Source organism: Dryobates pubescens, chromosome 3, assembly GCF_014839835.1.
Source record: "Dryobates pubescens isolate bDryPub1 chromosome 3, bDryPub1.pri, whole genome shotgun sequence".
Lineage (NCBI taxonomy): Eukaryota > Metazoa > Chordata > Aves > Piciformes > Picidae > Dryobates > Dryobates pubescens.
This window is the reverse complement of record NC_071614.1, coordinates 40,302,089-40,315,412: the sequence shown is the minus strand read 5'-3', so window position 1 is coordinate 40,315,412 and position 13,324 is coordinate 40,302,089.

Sequence of the window (13,324 nt, the reverse complement as noted above, 5' to 3'; positions counted from 1 at the left end):
CTTTTAGTGGTCTGGATCTGGGACTCTGTTAGTGTTCAATAAATAATAATGGTGACACCCAAAGTGCACAATGCACATAAAGCTCCCAGTACTGTCAGTGCAAGTTCTTGGTGTGGAGTGATGGCAGGAGACTCCTATGACAGAGATGAATTTTCCATTATGACAAAATGAATAAGACCTGTTTCAGTCAACAGAATTCACAGCAATAACAGACATTTCCTCAGGGGATCAGTGAAAGATGCTCAGCCTGGCTAGTTGAAAGCAAACTGGGTGGGAAGCAGTGAGGCAGCCTTTGGGTAGCCACAAAACCAGTTTGACTTGAGGTAGAATTTCCCTGATATGAAAACCACCATGCAATGATATCCATGTTAAATCTGTGTCATTTGGAAATCATCACTTTCTCAGCACATCATGGGGGGAAACTGCTCCTTATTTTTTTTTCCTATGAAGGTAAAGGGTGCAATTAATATTGAAAGGGAAGAAGTAAGGATGTAGATGCACTGAACTACCTCTTGAAAACCACCTTTTATTTAGACTAGAAAAGGAAAACTGAAATGCTGTTTTGGTAAGCAACAGAAAACCACAGAAATTTGGACAGTGAGCCAATTCATTCAGCTGGATGTTTTTCTTCAAGGATTTTATAAAAAAAAATGGAGAAAAGGAACAGATGAGAAGCCAGCTTTGTGCAAGACAGGCAGCTAAGCACAACAGGGGTGCACAGAGAAAGCTCATGTAGTGTGGTCTTGAGAAAAAAAAGGAAAAAAGAAAAAAAAAGAGAAAGGAAAACTTTTGGCAAGGGTTTGGCTGAAAAGACCAGAATTTGTAAGCCAAGAAAATCTCTCTCTGCTCTTTTGGCATTAATTTTATTGTGGAAAAGGGATGTGTTTTCTGTAAATATGGTGCCTGATTTTGTTATCAGCTTCTTTTAGAAAACTGCATGTTTTGCTTGATTATTTCAGCCAAAAGGAGTAGCAGTTTCTACCATTTTCTAAGGTGGTCAATGAAGAAAAAAGGAAAAAGATAAGGAATAGCAAGAACACAACTACTTTTTAATGTTTAATAATAATAAACTGTTGCTAAGTGAACAAGTATATTTCCAGGATCAAACCCATAATTATTAGAACATATGCCTTAGAAAAAGAAGTGGAAAGGATGAATTTGGTAAGGGGAATGCATTTGCTTTAGTATTTACATTATATAAATGATCCCAGCCTAAAATCATACCTTAGGTGATTAAAAGAATGAAGTAAACCACCATCTACTTAAGTGAAAAATCAAACCCAAACCTATTTATAAGCAAGAGCTAGGACAAATTTCCCCTATCAGTGTGATAAAATTTACCAGAAAACATTACTATTTTGTTGTTGCTGGGATTTTTGTTTGTTGTTTTGGTTTTTGTTGTTGTCATTGCTGGATTGGTTGGTTTGGTTTTGTTTTTTCCCACATCCAAATATTACAAGCTATCAGCATTCTGGCCTGGGTCAGTAATAGTGTGACCAGCAGGACCAGGGAAGTGGTTTTTCTCCTCTACTCAGCACTGGTGAGGCCATACTTTGAGTCCTGGGTTCAGTTTTGGGACTCTCACTGTAAGAAAGATATTGAAGTGCTGGAGCAGGTAAGAAGAAAGGCAATGGAGCTGGTGAAGGAGTTTTCTGAGGAGCAACTAAGGGAACTGGGGTTGTTTTTTCAGGAGATAAGGAGGCTGAGAGAAGACCTTTTGGCTCTCTACAGCTCCCTGAAAGGAGGTGATAGTGAGGGGAATGTTGTCTCTTCTCACTAGTAACAAGTGATTGGACAAGAGGAAATGGTCTCAAGTTGCACTACGGAAAGTTTAGGTTGGATATGAGAAGAAACTCTGTGGCTGAAAGGTTTCTCAAAGACTGGAATAGGCTCCCCAGGGAGGTTGTGGAGTTCCCACTCCTGGAGGTGTTTCAAAGATGGAGAGAGTTGGTGCTGAGGGACGTGGTTTAGCACTAGAGTTGGTGGAGTTGGATAATGGCTACACTTAATGATCTTAAAGGTCTTTTCCAACAGAAATGATTCTACGATTGTGTGATTCCATGACTCTATTATACAGGTAATGCACAGTATAGGGTCAGGAATATTGGCAATTCCCCTTGTTTTATAATAACCATTTTTGGATGTGCAGAGCTGAGATATCTATCTAGTAAATGTACATTTCAAACTGCTTTCAATGCAAATTGTGCTCTCAATGCCCCAAGTGCTGTTTCAAAATGTTGGCCTGGATTTCTGTAAGAGCTACTAGAAAATTTACTTTTATTTAATAATATTCTCAGCTTTTACTGCTCTAAAAAGTAACCCCAACAATTTGTTTTGCTTGTATCACAACTTTTACTTGGCACAGTGCAAAGACTATAAATATTTCTTGAGTCGTGTATTGGTGCAAATGGAAATGTGAAGGAATTTATTGCTGAAACAAAAGTGCAATCTGTATGGCTTAATTATGATAATCTAGGGAAATTTCTCTTGCATAATGCTGTATAAAGTAGTGAGAGAAAAAGTAGTTAGCTGTTCTTTTCTTGACTCATATATATCCAAGCAAGATGTTTGCACACTTGTAATTTCACATTGACTTTTTTACTTAAGCTGTATTTTGGAAAAAGTATGGTGCTTTAAAAGGCAATCGCTATTGCTTGTGCTGGGAGAAGTGCTGTTGAAGATCTGGGAGACATCACAGTGTCAGGTCATTTAAACTGATCTCTAAAACTCTAAGGATTTTTATCCAGGTATTTGTATTTTGTGAGTCTTTTTGACTTTAGGGTCATGAAGCTGGTTTCTAGAGGTTAGCAAGTTCAAATGGGACCTATCTTCTTTCTAGTCCTTCTGGCTGTGAAGATATCTTCTTAATATAAAGCTGCAACTAGTGGAGCCTCCAGTGATTAGGGCTGGGTTCAGTCCTGTTCAACATCTTCATCAATGACTTGATGAGGGGACACTGCTCATCAGGTTTGCTGATGATACCAAATTGGGAGGCTTGCCTCATACTCCTTACAGCTGTGTGGACATTCGGTGAGACCTGGACAGACTGGAGAGCTGGGCAAAGAGGAACCTAATGAGGTTCAACAAGGGTAAGTGTAGAGTCCTGCATCTGGGAAGGAATAATAAACTCCACCAGTACAGGTTAGGAGATGATCTGTGGAGAAGGATCTGAGAGTCCTGGTGGATAACAAGTTATCCGTGGGACAGCAATGTGCCCTGGTGGCCAAGAAGGCCAAATGGGATCCTGAGGTGCATTAAGAGGAGTGTGTCCAGCAGACCGAGGGAGGTTCTCCTCTCCCTCTACTCTGCCCTGCTGAGACCTCACTTGGAATATTGCATCCAGTTTCAGGATCCCCAGTTCAACAGGGACAACATCTGCTAGAAAGAGTCCAACAGAGGGCTGCCAGGATGATTGAGAGACTGGAGCATGTGCCCTCTGAGGAAAGGCTGAGAGAACTGGGGCTTTTTAATCTGGAGAAGACTGACAGAAGATTTAATAAATGTTTATAAATATCTGAGGGCTGAGAGTGAAGAGGAAGGAGACAGTCTATACTCAGTTGCACCTGTGATAGGACAAGGGGTAATGGATATAAACTACAGCACAGGAGGTTCCACCTCAACATGAGGAGGAGCTTCTTCTCTGTGAGGGTCACAGAGCACTGCAACAGGCTCCCCAGAGAGTTGGTGGAGTCTCCTTCTTTGGAGACTTTCAAGACCCATCTGGATACATTCCTGTGTGACCTGTGCTATGGTCCTGCTCTGGTGGGGGGGTTGGACTTGATGTTTTTCGAAGGTCCCTTCCAACCCCTAACATCCTGTGATACTACAATTTACTGCAACTAAGTTTATAGAGCATGTATCCCTTGGGGCTGTGGAACTTATTTGTGCAAATATGTATAGTTTAGGCTTGCCAAATGTTAAATTACAAAATGTATGCATTTAACACAAATTCCTGCTTTGGAACAACCAACTGGAGGAAATAAATTACTATGGCTTATAGAAAGTAGGGTGTAATGAGTTGGACTTTGATTTCTTCTCCCTAGTAGTAAGCAATAGGATGAGAGGAAATAGTCTCAAGCTGTACCAGGGGAGGTTTACAGTGGATATTAGGAAAAATGTCTTTACTGAAAAAGTGATCAGGCATTGTAACAGGCTGCCCAGAGAGGTGGTGGAGTGACCATTGCAACCATTGCTAGAAGTGTTCAAAACCATGCAGACATGGCACTTTGGGGATGTGGTTTATGGGGCATGGTGGTGTTAAGTTGGATTTGATGATCTTAGAGGTTTGTTTTTTTTTAATCTGAAAGGATTCTATGCTTATTTTGAAGGCAGCTATTTTATGGGACTTCTACACACACGCCTTCCCCCGCCCCCCATCTTCAGTTTGTCACTAGGAAGAAGTCAGCGACTTTCTCTGTGGCTTCAGAAAGGGCTACAGATCTGATGAAGCTTCTGAGTAATGTGGAAGTGCCCATGAGAATTCTGTATAGGAAAACTATTCCTTTCTGTTGAAGCTTGATTATGCTCTAAACTGTCACAATTGGAAAAGTTTGGGATAAATTCTGATTGGAGAAGTTTGGCGTAAATTCTGATCTCTCTTGCATAGCCATAAAGTTGAGATACTTTTTATTTCAGTAATTGCTCCAGTGGTGGAATGGATTGCGAGTCTGGATAAAGACAAGCCAGTCTCAGGCACTGCATTGTGTCTCTGAGCACTGAAATCACTGGTGCTGACATCTGATGATGGCCCTTCCCAGGTCCTTGATCTGCCTCACCCACAGTGAGTGAGTTGCCTCAGCATGAATTTTGTCACATTCTAAATGGAATACAGCCTAAATACAGCCCTTCTCCTGTTCCTTGAGTAATATATTTCATCCCTGTCATAGGCGAATGTCAGGAAAATAGAACCACACTCTTCTCAGTGGTGTCCAGTGACAGGACAACAGGCAATGGACACAAACCAGAACACAAAAAGTTCCATGTAAACATAATGAAAAAAAATCTTTACTTTGAGGGTGTCAGAGCCCTGGACCAGGCTGCCCAGAGAGTTTATGAAGTCCCCATCTCTGGAGGCATTCTAAACCCACTGGAATGTGTTCCTGTGTGATTTACTCTAGGTGACCCTGCTCTAGCAGCATGATATTCAGAAGTTCCTTCCTTCTCCTAGCGTTTTGTGGTTCTGTTTGCAGCTTTGCAGCACACAGGATCTTGGGGTGCATTCAGTTTTGCCATGTCTAGGTGATTTGGATGCAGTTTCTATTTTAAACTCCAGTACTGTACCATCAGTATTGTATTTACCTCAGGATGACTGGTGTGCATTTATTACACAAGATAAAAATCCAGAGATGTGTCCAGAGCTCTCTGACCTTTTGTGTACTCTTTGTCCAGGAAGTTAGTGTCATCCCAGCAATGTTGTGTTTTTCAACTGATTTTCTGCTGGGCAGAAGACAAAGGTGATTTAGCTTCTCTCTTGTTCTTTTATGCTAAACAGAAGAGCTAAGCTCTTTTCTCATATCTGTTTTAGTTTGTTTCTTTGTTATTTTTTTTAACTGACTGTCCTTTCACACTTGCTCTGTTTTCCTTTCATTTCTTCTTGCTCTCCTGCTTTCTGGATGATCTCTCCCTTCCTCCAGTGACAGTTTCCCAGTGCAGGAGACAGGCAGTCACAGCTCTTCTTCAAGGCTTCATCTCCACTCCTGGGTTCAGATGTGTGCCAGGTGCAGCATGGAGACAGCAGAAACATATTGGGAGGGTGTCACAGATGCAGAACCGCATGTGGTGTTCCTGCTTCTGGACTGGAGCTTGTAGTGACTTCATCCTGCTTTTCCCTGGGCTTCACCCAGCTCCCAGGAGATCTGCCAGCAGGGACCTCACCCAAAATCATGAGGTAAAAGACATTGACAGGCTGACAGTTGGGGGTTTTCAGCCTGGAGAAGAAAAGATTCCAGGGAGATGTTATAGCTGCCATCTGGTACCTAAAGGGGACTAGAGGACTGATGAGGAGGGACTGCTTACAAGGGCATGTAGCACTAGGACAAGGGACAATGGTTTTAAACTACAGCAGGGTAGATTCAGGTTGGACATTAGGAAGAGGGTCTTTGCTATGAGGGTGGTGGAAATCTGGAAGAGGTTGCCCAGGCAGGTGGTGGAGGCCCCATCCCTGGAGGCACTCAAGATCAGCCTTGATGGGGCTTTGAGCAACCTGATCTGGTTGGGGATGCCCCCAGTGAGGTTGGACTAGATGACCTTTAAAGGCCCATTCCAACTCAATGCATTCCATGATTCTATTATTTTCTGTGATATCTATGAAAGAAAACACACCCACCATCTTTCACTTGAACCATTTGATTTCCATGATGGCTTGCAATGACACATTCTTAGAGCCAGGGCATGGTACTATAAATAACACTTAATATTTTTCTTCATTTGTATTTTAGAAAGGTATGCATTACATAAACTCTTGCTGCTTTCTAGCAGTAATTTTACAGCTATGTTTGCAGGAGCAGCTCTTCTGTTGCAGTGCTGCAATTATAATAAATTATTGAAGCAGAAGCCTAAATATATACCTAGCCTACTCTTTCAATTTTAATTCAGATGTAAATATTTTATATAGTTTTCCTATAGATTCTTCATTGATGGCTAGTAATTGCACCATCATGGAAATAGTGTTCTGTCTTGAAAGGTGCTTTTGGAAATTGTACAAGTGGTGTTAATTATTCAAGGCAAAGAAACAAGTTAAGATTGTCTGACTTCAACATGTCAACAGGATGAAACAGTGTTTGCATCAAGGTGGGTATACTAAGCCCAGTCATGGAATGACAGGATGGTTTGTGTGGGAAGGCATCTTAAAGATCATATAATTCCAAACCCCCATGCCATGCGCAGGGACACCTTCCACTAGACCAGGTTGCTCAAGACCCTGTCTAACATGGCCTTGAACACCTCCAGGGAAGGGGCATCCACAACCTCCCTGGGCAACCCTTTACAGTGTCTCATCCTCCTCCAGCTTAAATCCATTCCCTCTTGTCCTGTCACTACATGGTCTTATAAAAAGTTGCTCCCCAGCTTTCTTGTAGGTCCCCTTCAGGTACTGGAAGGCTGCTATAAGGTCCTCCTGGAGCCTTCTCTCCTCCAGGCTGAACAGCCTCAACTCTCACAGATTGTCCTTGTAGAATAGAATAGGTCTTTTCCAGGTTGGAAAAGACCTTCGAGATCATCAAGTTCAACCTATCATCCAATACTATCTAATCAACTAAACCATGGCACCAAGAGCCCCATCCAGTCTCTTCTTAAACATTGTAGGATCGGTGCTCCATCCCTCTGCTCATCTTTGTTGCCTCTGGTCCTTCTCCAACAGTTAAATGCTCTTCTAGTGTTGGGTACACCAGAACTGGATGCAGTACTCCAGATGGGGTCTCATGAGAGCAGAGCAGAAGAGGGTGACTCACCTTACTCATCCTGCTGGTCACTCATCCTGCTGGCCTTGTATCAGTCATGTGTTGAATACCATAAGGAGGGAAAAGCTGGAGGCATACCTGAGGTTTGTTTTGAATGTAAATGTGGTCTTCAATGTAGAGACAAACTTCAGTGTTTGGGGCTGTTTTATTGAGTGGCTGAATTCAAAGTTGAAATAGCAATAGAAAAAAAATTGCTGTCAGCCATGTTCTGATCCCTACTTCCTAACTTTTCCAGTTTTCTGATCAAACCATATTTCTGCTTTCCTTTGATATGCCTTATCCTTTGCTGTAATTTTTAATGACAACAGTAGTCATACTCATAGTATGGTGAAAGGCAGCAAGAGTGATGTACCAGCAGGTTATGTAAACCAAAGAGAAGTTATTATTGTGTCAATGTGATGTTTGTCTGACTTTTTTCCCTAACTTTTTAATCTTTTTAAGAATCTGTACCTGCTGAGTAATACATTTAGTTAGCTGAGGCAACTGAGGCTGGAGAAAGTTTGGAAAGGAGAAGGCTGAGGGCAAACCTCATTCTCTACAGCTCCCCAAAAGGAGGTTGAGGGGAGGTGGGTATTGGTCTCTATTCACTAGTAACAAGTGGTAGGACAAGAGGAAATGGCCTCAAATTGCCCCAGGGGAGGTTTCGAATGGGTAGAGGGAAAATGTCCTTACTGAATGAGTGGTCAGACATTTGAACAAACTCCACAGGGAAGTGGTCGAGTCCTTATCCCTGGAGATGTTAAAAATGTGTAGATGTGGCATTTTGGAATATGGTTTGGTGGGCATGGTAGTGTTGAATTGATGATTGAACTTGATCTTAGAAGTCTTTTCCAACCTTAACGATTCTACAGTTCCATGTTTCTGTTCTTACCTAACTTATTCATACGTGAGATCGTTTTTAGCTGAACTCCTTGTTGGTCTCAGGACTCTTAATTTAAAACAAACATTCTTTTCAAAATGATAAGGAAGCCGTAGGATGGTGTGTGAAACAGCTCTGTAGTTTAGTGTAACTTCAAAACTTTTCTCATTCCGCAAGATAAAACTGTAACTTTTTGAGGATGAGAGAGAGGATATGGGATTAAAGTTCTCCAGAAGGAATCTGAACTGCAAGAGAACCAGACCTCTGACTCATGTCTTTTTAAGGGGCATGGATTTCTGTGGTGTTATAACCACTAGGCTATTCTCTTTCCTGTCTCTTTCCCTCATTTTGATCAGAAATTCTATCCTGGAGCAAAGAAACCCTTCTCAATAAAAGTTTCATCTGATCAAGTACACTTCTATGAGCAGTTGCATTTTCAGTGCATGGGCATTTTTGACAGAGTTGACTGGTGTTACCCATGGTTACACATATAGAAAATCCAGTATCCAGTGCAGTAAATAGCTGACTAATCACACAGTTGTTAGCTGAGCCTTTATTTAATTATATTTTGATGTATTACTTCTCAATGAATTGGAACTTACAAGTGATGTATTGCTTAATAAAACAACCCCCTGAAATTTAACACATTTACAGGAAACAGGCTGTGGGTGATCCTCAAGCTAAAGCTAATTAAATGTGTACTATACTGGATCTACCTTATTTTCCCCCAAAAAGTTATTCCCCCTTGTGACCGTTTGAGGCTGTGCCTTTAAGAAAGGGACAGTGCTGGGACACTCTGGCTGAATATTTTGTAAACATCGATATTCTAAACTAATTTCATTGGTAGATTGGTAGAATGCAGCTTTAAGTTTTAGTGCAGTTAGAATCTTGTTCGGTTCCTCTTTGCTCTCCCCTTCGAGCCTGTCTGTTTCTGGGCATCTAGCCAGAACGACCTTGGATAACAGATAAGCACTAATCCTGCACTAATCCTGGAGGCCTACTAAGAATTTTCTTCCTTAATAACTGCCTTTTCTCTCTCTAACCCTCTTTGGGAAAAAAGGGAGGTATGGGGAGGGAAGGGGGTACAGGGGGGAACCCTCCTCTGTCTGGAGGAGGGGGCCTTGTTCCTGTATCTTTCTTTGCTGTGTATTTCTGTATGCATATTGTAAATATTGTATATATACAACCTGCATTCCATATTGCTTGTAAATATAGCACTCCTTTGCTTTTCCGGCTGGGTTAGCTGTGGTTTTTTTCCCTTCTCTGTGGGGGAGGGAAAGCTGGGCCTTTCCCTCAACCCACTACACCCCTGCCTAAGCTGTATTTAGGGATGATTTAAGAAAAAAATTTTATCATCAGTGCAGCTACCAACACTGTGCTGGCAGTGTTGGTTTTCTTCCCTCTCTGTTTATGTTCTCTGTGTAGTGGTCCTTAAATGTTCGCTTCCAAGATTGGAGAGTACAAGGGTGGAAGTCAAGAGGAATGGGGCTGGGCTTTTCTCGGTGGTGCTCAGTAATAGGACAAAGGGCAACGAGCACAAACTAGAATACATGCGGCTTCACTGGAACTTAAAGAAACACTTATTTCCTTTGAGGGTGCTGGAGCTCTGGACCAGGTTGCCCAGTGGGTTTGTGAAGTCTCCTTCTCAAGAGAATTTCAAAACTCTCCTGGACATGTTCCTGTGCAACTTCATCTGGGTGAGTTGGACTAGATGATCACCAGAGTTCTTTTCCAACCTCCCATTCTGTGTGATTTCCACGCTTATTAGTCTTAATGTTGACTTTAAAAATTGAAGGTATCCAGGCATTTGTTTATAGACAAACTCACAAAGTATTACAATGTTTAATTGTGAAAGCTAGCTCTCAACTAGTGTGTTGATTATGACATTAAGAAAAGCCTTTGATGGAATCAAAGGGAAGAGTTTTCATCTCATTTGGGTACATACTTTTGTTGAAATTATGATGGAAGAATCAAGCTGTATCTTTTGTTCATGAATGTTGTTATTTGTATAACTTTAATCCTGGAAAATAGCTTCGAAAATAATTTTGATGAGGGATGATACAAAAACCAAGCAGATCCTGCTCTTTCTTTCCATGTTGTGCATATCCTAGTTCAGAGGACACTCAGCCCAATACTGCAGGAGGCTTTCTGAAAAATAGATGCTCAGAGATTCAATCTGGCTGCAGTCATATGCCAAAAAGACTGTAATGCACTCAATTCTTGTTTTAACCCATCTCTTTGTCTCTTATTTTCCCTTTAAAATATCAGTCCTGCAGAAAAAAATTACATCAAGAAATCCTGTAAGAATATTTGCTTAAAGACATACTGCATGCTACTTTAAAAAGTACATGCAAATGGAGACAGTTTTTTTGAAAGAAAAAGCTTGTCTCTCATTGCACATTTCTTTCAGCATTCCTGTGATTCCTGTGCAAGGACTGGACCTGGAAGAGAACTGCAACTTTATATAAACAGATTTATTTTGTTTTTTAGTTCGTCATCAAGAGGAATGGAGATCACTGTGAAAATAAGTTAATGCTTAAGTGTGCTCACATTTCTGTGTTCACAACAAGGGCAAGTGTAGGGTGCTGCACCTGGGGAGGACTAACATCCTGCACCAGTACAGGTGAGGGACTGACCTTCTGGAAAGCAGCTCTGTGGAAAAAGACCTGGGAGTCCTGGTGGACCATGAGCTAGCAAAGTGCCCTTGTGGACAAGAAGGCCAATGGCATCCTGAGGTGCATCAAGAAGAGTGTGGCAAGAAGCTCAAGGGAGGTTCTTCTCCCCCTCTAACTCTGCCCTGGTCAGGCCACATCTAGAGTGTTGAGTCCAGTTGTGAGTTCTGCAGTTCAAGGAGGACAGGGAACTGCTTGAGAGGGTACAGCAAAGTGTTAGTTAGGGGACTAGAACATCTGTCTCATGAAGAAAGGCTGAAGGACTTTTCAGCCTGGAGAAGAGAAGACAGGGGGTGGATCTTCTCAGTGCTTATAAATGATTAAAGGGTGAGTGGCAGGAGGATAGGGACAGCCCTTTTTCAGTGGTGCCCAGTGACAGGAGAAGAGGTAACAGGCACAAACTTGAACATAGGAAGTTCCATCTAAATATAAGGAGAAAATTCTTTATGTTGAGGGTGGTGGAGCACTGAAACTGTCTTCTTCTCTGGAGACTTTCATAACCTGCCTGAACACATTATGTCCAGCCTAGTCTAGGTGACCCTCTGGCAGAGGGGTTGAACTAGATGATCTCCTGAGGTTCCTTTCAACCCCTACTATTCTGTGATTCTGTGATAGACCCTAAAAGTCATCCCCAGTGCAATGGTCTTTGCCTAGTCATTGTATATAAAGCCATTCAGTTTGCTTAATCCTTTAAGTGCGTTATGATAAAGAGGTGTATATCCTGCAACCATGATCACAGGAAGCACCAACAGCACACATTTCTCTCAGCTTTCCACAAAGTACTATTCACTTTTTTGCCTCAGCTGCCACCTAAAAAAGCACTCATCTATCTCTACTAAATCACTCCAATACAGAATCTGTCAACTGAAAGCCCTGGCTGCCAACTCTGCTAAAAGTTGCCTGGTGCCCCAGTTGCAATGGGTGATGGCTTTCAAGGGAAATGTGATCATTTCTTGCTTGTCCTTGTGTTCTCAGCACCATCCAATTAACTGTGGACCCCAACCAGCAAGGCTATCCAGCAGTGAATATTATTGCTAACCCAACCGAGCACCTGCTGGTAAGACTTCTCTGTTTCCCTCTGCAGTCTAAATGCTCTCATTGTTTATTCATGGAGTCAAAGATTAAAGCCAGAAAGGACAACTGTGATCATCTAACCTCTAATCAGAAACTTTTCCAAATATTCAACCTTCTCATTCTCTTGCCTACATTAGATGTGGCTGCAAACCATCATTTGCAGAGACCCACTCAATTTTTCATCATACTTCAGCCTTCTGAGTTTGTTCAGGTAACCTAGTTTCTTGTTGAGCTGGGTCTGTATCAGTATATGCAGGACTGGTGTCTGCTGTTCAGAGTTTTGAATTTTGTCTCAGAGTGCTAACTGAACTCTGTCTTAAAGGTCCTGACATGACAACTCATCTGTTTAAGAGACATAGAAATTCTGGTAGCAGAACTCAGAATCAACCAACTCTACTGCCATTTGTCTAAATATTTTCAGGCTCACATCTAAAAACTACAAAATCAGGCATCTCGGGTTTTTCCGAGAGCTTTTGGTCTTTCTCTCTCCTCCTCTCCTTTTTGGCTGTGCATTTTTCCAATAGAACAATGTCATAATCAAAAGTGAAATGTATTTCAGAGGAGTCTGGGCTTTCCTAGTGGTAGTGTTTAGAGTGGCTCAAGACAGTCTGAGGAGGTGTTAAGGATTAGGGCTGGGCCTAATCTCTCTCAGCCTGTCTTCATAGGAGAGGTGCTCCAGCACTCTGATAATTTTAAATACCCTCTTCTGGACCCTCTTCAACAGATCTATGCCCTTCTGGTTTTGAGGACCCCAGAGCTGGACACAGTACTCCAAGTAAGGTCTCACCAGAGCATAGTGGCAGCGTCATCTCTCTCAACCTGCTGTCCACACTTCTTTTGGTGCAGCCTGTGATGCAATTTGCATTTGACTCAAGTACTCTCTTAGAATACTCAACTAGAATTTTCAGTTCAGCAACTACATAATAAGATATGTTTTTTCTTTTCCTCTGTATCCCAGTGTATGGATATTTCATTTGGTGCTTTGGTAGTTTCACCAAGACTACGTTTTATGTTTTCAAAACTGTTAAAAATGAAGTCCTACTGGGAAGCAGGTAAACAGCCTAATAACATCCCATTTCGATGCCAAGACATCTTTAAATCTTTTCTCACACTCATATATATTTTTGCTTTTCATCAGCAGGTACTTGAGGTGTAAACCAAAGTTGCTACCCTTCTGCCATCTGAGAGCCATCTGAGAGGCTGAATAGATCTGAGCCTGGAGCTGCTTCTTTCCTTCAGTAAGTCCTGAAGAATGACTTGTC